Source organism: Helianthus annuus, chromosome 2 (genome assembly GCF_002127325.2).
Source record: "Helianthus annuus cultivar XRQ/B chromosome 2, HanXRQr2.0-SUNRISE, whole genome shotgun sequence".
NCBI lineage: Eukaryota > Viridiplantae > Streptophyta > Magnoliopsida > Asterales > Asteraceae > Helianthus > Helianthus annuus.
The window spans coordinates 4,395,945-4,407,588 of NC_035434.2; positions in this window are offsets into that span (position 1 = coordinate 4,395,945).

Genomic DNA, 11,644 nt, shown 5'->3' on the forward strand with positions numbered 1-11,644 from the left:
TACCAAGTGTCATACAAGTGTTATGTGTGAAGATGATTAGTTTGATATAATATTTTCATGTCGCTTTAGTTTCGAATCCTTAATCTTCCGATTTCCCCAAACTCATACACTTTGTTCCTTGTGTAGAAGGACAAGGTGCTCCAACTAGCTAATCCAACAACCAACTTACTCTCGGATTCCCAAGTTCAAGACTTGCAAAACCGTGAGTACACTCGACCCATTTACATTTTAAACCACTTTTGGGTTGTAACATGTTACCATACGAAAATTACACTTACACACACTTAAACATACTTTGTGAACTCGATCCGATATACATGCTACTTGTTATGCTAGATAATACATGCTTTATGCCATTACTATGTTATACCCTCGCTTAACAATTATAGCGCTATAGGAGTAGCACACCACCCGACGGGGGATTGTTAGGTCATTATACTATACGGTCTCGTCACTTTTGTGGCGAGGGATGCTAAATACTAGTGGACACTTTGGGTTTAGACGTAATAATATGCATGCTAATTACCTTGCTTACAAATTGCCATGTGGATTCGAGTAAAATGCTTTATACTTATGCTATACTATTTAAACCTTGTGTACTCGTCTTTGCTTTTGCATTGAATTTTATTTTAACATGTTACAGGTTGATGACGATGATGCTATGAAATGAAGTAGTAATGATGCCTAGATACACATATAGACGTTTAGGTTTAAATGTTGTATCAATTTTGATTATGTTGTTATGTATTTCTTTTGAACTTGTTATTTGAATTTCCTTGTATTGTTGACAATTTAATTATGAAATGAAATCGGTTTATTAAATATTAACACAAATAGTGTTATGAAGTCTCTAGCAATCTTCACACTTCGTCTCATCCCGATGTTTCCGCCATTGGTTGGGGTGTGACAATCAGTGGTAGTACTTCTTCAGGACATAGATGTGTATGAAAAACTTAAGCTTGTAGAGAAACTACTACAGATTGAAGATAGAAAGATCAAGAATCTCAAACACAAGCGATTAGTTCTGGTCAAAGTGAAATGGGATTCAAAGAGAGGACCAGAATACACATGAGAACTCGTGTCAGAAATGAAACAGAAATATCCACACTTGTTCTAGTGAATATCGAGGACGAGATTTAAAACAAGGTGAGGAGGATATAATAACCCTAAAAAACACCCCTAAACGCCCTAAATATACTCGTATACGCTAGATTACACCAGTATAACCTTAATTTTTATAAAAATCAAATAAAACAAATTTATGGGTTGCTCGCGGGCCGCGAACAAGTTCACCAGATGAGTCGCGGGGAGCGACCGAGATGTACCTGGCGGCCTCCCAACGTGCCACGTGGCACGACACATGGCGAAGCTACACTTGTGACTAAACAAACCTAAGCCCTATCCTAGGTCTCTCGCGGGGCGCGAAGCCCAGACCTTAGTGGGTCACGGGGCGCGAGGGAACCAGAATTCAGCCTATAAAAGGAGTCGATCGGCCTCGGTCTTCATCGTTCATTTTCTTTTCTTCTCTCTGTCCTTATAATAGCTAAACGCTGCTCGGTATAATACCCCTAAAACACGAAGCTCTACCTCGTTGTAAGTATTTTAACCCCCAATCACTAATTTGTTACCCTACCCGATTGATCTAGGGCTCCGTAACGCATGTCAAGGCTCTGCCTGACTCAGTTGGAGTTCTGTCTCATGTTGTAAGGCTAATGTGATTTGGGTTATCTTACTAACACGTGTGAATTGTTTATTTTTAATAGAAAATAATCAGGAACCATCAGGAAACTATGGAAACACCTAAATCAACAACGTGAGTCATTCTCTTTTTCTACCAAACTGTTTTTACAAAACCTCAAATATTTTCAGTTATACTTACATTGATTTCTATGTATTCTACAATTGCTGCCGGTATGTGGGGTTTTGTATACACTACTAGTAATCCGTTACTGTTGGACAATGAGTTAGCCAATGAGTAACATGACCACAATCATGGAACTGCCAACATGACAAATACTGAATGAGTATATTGGTAGATATAAACATTGTAATCGCTCTCAATACTGTAAAGTTATAAAAAAAATTTTTGATTAAACTGGGATGCACTCGCCAGTATTTCTTGCTGATAAAACATTTTTAAAACGCGTTTCAGGTAACTTAATGTGAAGCTGTGAGAAACTAGATATGAAGCACTGAAAGCTTAAAGAAGTGGCTATAAAAGTTGCCTAAGTAAAAAGGAGATTATGTTTTCAATAATTAGGGTTTATCCCTATAAATGTATTACCAGTGAAACCTGGGTTTTATCCCATTTATTTATTATAAAAGTTTGATGTCTTGAAACTCTGAGATTTATTTTCTAATTACGATCTTGATGTTTTAAATTCCGCTGCCAAATTAATAAACACCGATACCACCCGCTCTGTGTTCTCGCGGCGTCCGCTACCGGGGTAAGGGTCGGGGGCTGCGACAAAGGTGACATTCAACTGTTTGCTCGAAGGCGTCAAACAGGACCGCCCCTGAAAGAAAGAATACGATCGAACCTGCGACATTTAAAACTCCTTGTCCTCAAAACGAGTGAGTTGAATCTAAAGTAACTTCACTAGCCATCATTGGGTCGTTACCTTTAATATAAACATGTGAAATTTTCACCGAATATACATACTTTTTTCTCCGTTTCCGTGTACTAGTTAGTGGCTTATTTACAATGACACTTAACTAATATAAAATAGATACGCATATATACAATGGTATCTTTAAAGTGATTAATGATAACTAGAATTAGGGGCCCCGTGTTGCGGCGGGGGCGAGAAACTTTGCCAAACAGTACCAATATCACACCGTCGCCACTGACCACCACACTAAAACCGGTATCTTTTTGGCTCATTACGATACTGCAACTCGCAAGAGGGTTTTTATTCGGAACAATCAAGGATCACATAAGGCATATTGTAGCAACACTCACTATACACGTACAATCAAGCTTTATCAGTAAGTAGGCAGAAAAAAAAATATTAAGTTAAACTAGATACAACAAGTTAGTAGAAAATTTTTATGAAGTTAAATCACATACAGAAAATAGAACAGAAGAATGAGACGTTCTATCCATATTACCCTTGTCGCTAAAACTAAAAAAAAGTAGGTTCCCTCTTTATCATGTTCATTTCTTCTTAGCCACCAAGTTCACTGACAATCCCACATGACATGGATTACTCGATCACAAATAATTAATCTCACATGACACCACCCGATTGGTAATCCCATAGCAAGGGTTTGTTATATTCCGCCGTCCACAACAACCACCCAACACCCTTTGGATTGTAGTGTTCACAACTGATGTACTGTAAAGTACATATGTTTATAGAGTATATTTCGGTCAGTTTTCAGTCGTTTAGAGTCTAGTTTAGGTTAGAACTGCGATACTGCTGACGTTAAGCTTTGATTTCAGGTCCCGTAGCTTAAAGTGTTGAAAAACGAGTAAAACCGAGCAGTTTGGAAGAAAATCGGGATTCGTACGCGCGTCGGGAAGGCTGGAAATCATATTAGAATAAAAAATAATAAAAATCAGCTAGGGAGGCACCGCGTCACGCGACCCCACCTAGACGTCACGCGACGGGTACTATGTCCGGGAAAATTAGGGTTTTGATGTTTTGATTTCCAAGAAACTGAATAGAACTCTGATTACGAATCAAGAAACCCTAGGACGAATTTCGGAGGTGATTTTGAGCATTCTGGAGTATTTTGCCTAACGGGAATCATCCGGTCGAAGCTTGGATCGTGAGAGTGAAGATCTTTCGGGTTTTATCTCCCGGTGTTCCTTATTTTCGCGTTTTCAATACTCTACGATGAATTCTTGTTTTAGACTTGTTTTGTTTGTTTTGAACATCATGATTCTTGGCTAAATTTTAGATACTACCTAGATTTGATGATGGTTTAATTTATGTTTGGATCTTTTAACGGTTTTTATTGAATTGATTATGGATTGACTTTGAAAGTAACGTGTTTTAGATTTTCTGATTTGGTGTGTGTGCGTATTTACTTTTGATTTTGGATTGTTTACTGTTTCACATAGATTTTGGTGGATGTCTTTCACATAATAGATCTGTGTTGATTATTTGCATCCTTGCGGGTTCGGGTGATCTTTGGGTAAATCGGCCGATAGCCTTAGAAACAGTAATTAAAATATAATTAGAAGTAAATATTCTGCTTAACTTGTCACTGAGAGGCTCGAGTTAGTTATTAGGTCGCGGAGCAGTATATAGCTAAAATAGATTTTGAGAGAAGTCGACGTTAGTTCCCTAATTGCATTTGTGTCTAGTAAACCAAGTTAGAACCTAGAATTGCCTTAGATTGTTGTGCTGAGAGGTAGATAGTCATATTAGAGCACTTTTAGAGTCATTAGAGGACTGAGAGGAAATCTAACAGTCGGTAATCATAACAGCCTTGTAGGGTTTCCTAGGTTTCTTCCTGAGAAGGGTCGGGAAGTCTTAGCATTGAAATACCTTAAGGATTAGTATTTAACGATCCCGGCTCCATACAACAATAAAACCGTTAGAAGTCCATTCATAGGTAAACTGGATTCAAGTCTAGGTAGTCCTTAATCTCATCTGAAGTAAAACCCTAGTTTCCGTTCGTGTCTTAGTCTAATTCCAATTTAATCACAATTTTAGGATTTTAGTAAACCCCCCCCCCCCCCCCAAACACAATATTTGTTTAGTCGTGTCAGTGTCAAGTCTAAGTTTAGTCGTTAACGTAATTCATTAGAGTCCTTGTGGGTTCGACATCCGGACTTACTTTTCTGTGCTAGAGTCGACCGGTACACTTGCCGGTGAGTAGTTTAGTCAGGTTAAAGAGTCTAGATTTTTATTACTTGAGTCTTAATTTAGGGTAATTTAGTTTATTTAGTTGAACTACTTTTTCCACATCAAGTTTTTGGCGCCGTTGCCGGGGATGTTGCGAACCTACAGTTGGTAGGTATTCTTACACACTCGGATCCGCCAGAGTGGAACTTCGAGGTTGGTGCTCCTCCGCCACGACAGCCGGCACCTCGACAGAGGCGTGAGATTCCTCCACAGCAGCCAGTTAGACTGCCGAGACCCGACCCGTTCACTCCTGAGGCTATTTTTGACTACACGCAGCAGAGGTTTGATCAGATTGAGAGCAGGATACGGGTTGACCACCAGTGGACCATGCAGAGCCACCACCGACAGGACGACATGCTTAGGTACATGATGTCGGGTATGTCACTAGATGCTCCGATTCCTCCACCCTTTGCAGGATTATGTCACACCCCGAAATTATCAGAGCATTGGCGTGACTGGACTGGTATCCTCATTGCACAGCGGAAGCAAATAAGCTAAGTCTTTTAGAAGATGAACGCCACTAAGTACTCGACTCTTCATGGTCCTCCTATTCCAACCGTGCCTTGTCTTAGAAATGCAACCTGAGAAAGAAACATGCGAAAAATCAACATAAAGTTGAGCGAGTTCATAGTTTGTTTGTAAAAGATTTGAAAAAAATCTTTTTGAATGACTGGTTTTTGTTGTATTGTTGAATGTTTATATACTTGAATGTTTAAAATACTTGAATGTTTAAATACTTGAATGAAAACATGGTATGTAACTTGTAGAATGTATCTGTAACTAAGCACTTTGAATGTTTGTATGTATCATGTAGAATGTATCTGTAACTGAGTACTATGAATGTTTGAGATCGCTAGTGGTTTGCAAGGCCACTAACATGTGTCACGACATAGGAAGCCACCAAACCTAGGCATTTTTGTCACCTTGACTGAGACACAGAAGCACTCATTGGTAGAAGTAGGCCAAGAGTGGGGTTGCCTGAAACCCATTAGATCTAACCTTTTGTTCCGCGGTCTGAATGTATACGTTGATTAATGGTGCTTATGGTACCCTATTCGAGACATGATCTAGAATGTTTCGCTTGAATGTTTTTGTACTCCATCATACCATAACACATGTATTGTAAGCTCTTGTATTTGTATTTTCCCGTAGTTTAGAAAACTAGAATTTGTGTGTATGCATATTTCGAAAAATACGCTTGTTTGAAAAACCCGTATTAAAACATAAGCTTTTTGTAAACCATTTGTGTCTGTTAAAACTTGCTTGTAAAATGGTTTATAAATGTGTAATTCTTGTATGCTTTGTAAAATGTGCATGTCTTTCCACCCCGAAAACATTTAGAAATATGTAAAACAGTGAAAAGGTGGGGTTATGAACTCACCTGAATATTCCTGTGAATAGCTAGCTAATTACGACTTCGCGATGTCGTTTCCAAAACGAGACTTGCTAGCGTGCATTCTACAATATTCCTAACATGGAATATCTAATAAGTTTCTAAGCAAAAACGGTAACTACGTGTTACCGAGCTCTACCGAATCGTCAACTGAACGATTTGACGTAAGTTGTTAACTCAATGAAAATGATTAAGTTAAACTTGTTAAGTTCCGAGAAGTCGTTTATGTATATGGAATATTCGTATGAAAGTAATATATAATAAACTTGTATTATATATGTTGTGTCTTGTATATATTTGCCAAAATATACGTATATGTCGTTTCGGCGTTTGAAATAAATATAAAAGTTATATTTATAAAAATTTCATCGAGTCGTTGTATGTTTAAAATAAATATATACTATATTTATTTTTATGAGAGCGAATCCGTGTTGTTTAATATCCGAAATAAATATATAACACTATATTTATTTATAAAAGGATTTGTTTTGTTTGCTGTCGAAAATAATTACATAACTATATTTATTTTTATAAAAGGATTCGTCGAATTTCCGAAGTTCAAAACAACTATGTTTGTTGTTGTAAATAGTTTCCGAATCGTTGTTTTTCGTTATATAATAAAACGCGTGTTGTTTTTACGGATTTTCTCGAAAAACGGGCAGAGTTTCCTCTGTTTTTGGACTAACCCGACAATAAAAAGGTTGTCGTATTTTATCAAACTCAACAATATTCAACCAATATAATCAAATTCGTCAATATTTAATAAAAATGTAAACTATAATCATGTCGGTTCGAGCTCGTTTGTCACGTGATATATATAAAATTATGAAAGTAACGAAATAAAACGCGCCGTTGATCTTTACCATCTTCATGTCGAAATGTCGACTGAGTCGACCGAGTCACTGAGTTGACCGAGTCGAGTTGACTCAGTTTGACCGAGTCTTCCTGAATCAAGAACCGCGAACCGCCGCCAACTTATGTTGACCAAGCCGAACCTGTTGACCCGAACCGTTGACTGTTGTTGACTGCTTAACCCGGCCCGAGTCGAGTGAACTCGGTTTAACCGAGTAGACTCGGATAAAAACCCGAATCGTTCGACCCGTGTTGAACTGTGTCGCGAGACCCGAACAAGACTCGAACCACTCCGGATCTGAATCAAGACCTGAGATGAAACAAAAGGAATCCGAACCAGACTCGAAACTGAGCACAATCTTAGCCAAAATTGAACCGAAACTTACTTGAACAACCCGAAACCGGTGAACTTTGCCGGATAAAGACAATGTCCGGCGGTCAATGGTACCGACCGCCGGTTTTCTCACTTTTCTCAGCTTTCTCTCTCTTCCGTTCGTGGCCACAACACCACCGTCACTGACTGAACTCGAACCCAAATCAGAACATCACAAGCATCATCGGAGATCTTGTCGGAGAACGAAACCACCACCGGATAAACAAATCGACCGGCGGTCCGAGACAAGGACCGCCGGACCGTCACCTGCGCTCCGTCTCTCTCCTTCGCCGATTCCTTCTCTCTTCTCGATTGTTCTCTCTCTCTCTCCTCTGTTTGTCTCCTCCGTCGCACCACCACCGGACTGTGGTGGTGGTGGTGGTCGGTCCTGTCGCTCGTAAGAGGTGGGGGGGGGGGTTGCTTGTCGGAGGGGACCACCGGAACGGCAGCTCTGGTCGCCGGACATCAGTGAGGGAGAGGAGCCAAGGGTGTGTGTGTGTGGTTTGGGGTTCTTGTCACGAGCAGATTGTGAAGTTTGTGTGTTTGGTTTGTGAAGATATAACCGAGAGAGAGAGGTTGAATCCGTGTATTTGGTTTGGTGGCTTGTAGGTGTGTGAAAATTATGCAGACAAAGAGAGGATAAGTTTGTGTGTGTATTTAGGAGATGTATGGGTTTTTTTTATACACAATTAGTTGGGTAATGACTAATGTGTCTCGGTTTCGTTCCATGGTTAGAGATCTAAAGAGATCTTATGCAAATCTTAAATAGATTTTTACAAATCTTAAATAGATTCTATAAATCTTATGTGGATCTCATAAATCTTGTGTAGATTTTGACAAGATTTGGGCAAGATTTTGTCAATCTTGTGTATTATGTACGGGTTTAGGCTTGTGGGTTTTTGGCTTGGGCCCAGAGCCCACAAGCCCATCTCACGTGTGAGTGGCCCGTATTTCCTACGAGACCTGATATCGCGACCAACACTTCATAAGCAATAAATATTCGTGTAACATCCATATTTGTAGGTGTCGTCAGTTTTCCGTACGGTTTCAGTCCGTTGTCATTTGATGTTTCGCAGATTCCACGCGAATCTTCATACGCGTACTGTATAGCTGAACAAACGTTCCTGGGCACTCCAAGGGCCTGGCTAGGTTAATTAGCATCGTAAGTACCATTTATTATCGCGGTAATCGCCTGTTAATCACGTAATTAAGGGCGAAAATTACCGGTTGTCACATTCTCCCCCTGTTAATAAAATTTCGTCCTCGAAATTTAGACTACGTTAACTCCCTAGAGTTACGTTATGCGTAGAAAATACGAATAGTACCAAAGTGAACAATCATGAAATCGAATCAAGACTTATTCGAATGATGTGAATTCAAGGACGTATCACAAGACGCAAATGAATTCTAGAAATGCTTGCATCCAATAAATGAATTTAGATTTCAACAAGCTCAAATGTACTAGTTTGCATGAAACGCTCGATCATGATCAGCCCAAGCTGCAAGTTCTACCGACGCCACAAGGTGTCGTAGTGGATGAAATAATTCAAATATAGCGGTGACCGAACAAGTATCACCTGTGTTTTGCATAAAACGCTCAATCATGATTAGCCCAAGCTACAAGTCTGTACCGACACCACAAGGTGTCGAATCAACAAACAACTTAATGGAGTCGTAGACCAAACAAATCTACTACGACTCAGAACAATGAAACGCTTGTTAAAACGAATTCGAATATGATGTTTCCAATACATCACATGATGTCTTGAATTGAATATGTGAAATGAACAAGTTCAAACAATTGAATTTGACTTCGGCGCAAACCGACAATAAATACTTGTATCGACAAGAAAACTTTCGGCATGGTCACAACGAAAACCATCTATGTACTTGAAAAGAAAGGAATTTCAAGGAAATGTGTTGACCTGATAACGAAGAAGCCAACCATTACAATAATACAGGTCATTCGAATCACAAATCAACAATTAGATTTAGCGAAACAATATTTGAGCTTCAATGAAACGCTTTATTCGAAACGAAACCACATGCGTAACAAACGATGCATGCGTAACATATAAATTTTCAAGAAATGAAGCAAATGAACATTCGCTATAATGAAGAAGTGATTGTGATGCAATGACCATTAAGAGGAGTAGAGATGCGAAAATCTACTCAGTGAATGTGAAAGTCGAAATTTCAATAAAAGAAATTTAAGGACTTTACATGGGGTTGCATGTGATAACCAGTTGTTAGGTGACATTACCATGGAATGTCAAACTTAGCGTACTTGTCATTATTCGGATAGGGGGGATACGGTGACTTGCGTCTTTTCCTTAGCATGACTCGTGTCGTTTGCAGGACCGCGTGCCAAACTGCCGCTTCCTGATCGATAGTTTTCGTGCTGACAGGATCTAGCGTCGTTGCTGAATTGCGCCATCGTGTCCTTTCTAAGGCATCGCCTTGATAGTCGTATGTGACATACTTCAACCTCCGTTGATCGAGTTTTCGTGTACTTTTGCACGCTCGTGCTTCGTTTTGCGTAGGTTACCTGCTCGGCTAAATAGCATAGATGACATAAAAATGACGTTTGTCCGAGTTAATAAACGTGGTACCTACGTGGTGACCTTTAATGAACTTCTACATGAGTTTCCGAAGGTCTTAAATGCATGTTTCCTAAATTCTCAGAGTTTTGTGTACTGTATGCGACTGTTTTGTGTACCGTGTGTAAAACACCACTTTAGCGTATGTTTGAAAACAAAATCTTGACTGTTTGTTTTTTGGCAACGGTTGGAGACCATATTCGAGTACCATGCGTTCTGTATGCATTCAGGTTTTAATATTCTAAGTTCCCAGAGAATAGTGAGGTTAGAGCCTAGGTATTCCTATGGAAAACCCTGTTCGCTGTAACCTATAGCTCTGATACCAATCTGTCACACCCTGAAATTATCAGAGCATTGGCGTGACTGGACTGGTATCCTCATTGCACAGCGGAAGCAAATAAGCTAAGCCTTTTAGAAGATGAACGCCACTAAGTACTCGACTCTTCATGGTCCTCCTATTCCAACTGTGCCTTGTCTTAGAAATGCAACCTGAGAAAGAAACATGCGAAAAATCAACATAAAGTTGAGCGAGTTCATAGTTTGTTTGTAAAAGATTTGAAAAAAATCTTTTTGAATGACCGGTTTTTGTTGTATTGTTGAATGTTTATATACTTGAATGTTTAAAATACTTGAATGTTTAAATACTTGAATGAAAACATGGTATGTAACTTGTAGAATGTATCTGTAACTAAGCACTTTGAATGTTTGTATGTATCATGTAGAATGTATTTGTAACTGAGTACTATGAATGTTTGAGATCGCTAGTGGTTTGCAAGGCCACTAACATGTGTCACGACATAGGAAGCCACCAAACCTAGGCATTTTTGTCACCTTGACTGAGACACAGAAGCACTCATTGGTAGAAGTAGGCCAAGAGTGGGGTTGCCTGAAACCCATTAGATCTAACCTTTTGTTCCGCGGTCTGAATGTATACGTTGATTAATGGTGCTTATGGTACCCTATTCGAGACATGATCTAGAATGTTTCGCTTGAATGTTTTTGTACTCCATCATACCATAACACATGTATTGTAAGCTCTTGTATTTGTATTTTCCCGTAGTTTAGAAAACTAGAATTTGTGTGTATGCATATTTCGAAAAATACGCTTGTTTGAAAAACCCGTATTAAAACATAAGCTTTTCGTAAACCATTTGTGTCTGTTAAAACTTGCTTGTAAAATGGTTTATAAATGTGTAATTCTTGTATGCTTTGTAAAATGTGCATGTCTTTCCACCCCGAAAACATTTAGAAATATGTAAAACAGTGAAAAGGTGGGGTTATGAACTCACCTGAATATTCCTGTGCATAGCTAGCTAATTACGACTTCGCGATGTCGTTTCCAAAACGAGACTTGCTAGCGTGCATTCTACAATATTCCTAACATGGAATATCTAATAAGTTTCTAAGCAAAAACGGTAACTACGTGTTACCGAGCTCTACCGAATCGTCAACTGAACGATTTGACGTAAGTTGTTAACTCAATGAAAATGATTAAGTTAAACTTGTTAAGTTCCGAGAAGTCGTTTATGTATATGGAATATTCGTATGAAAGTAATATATAATAAAC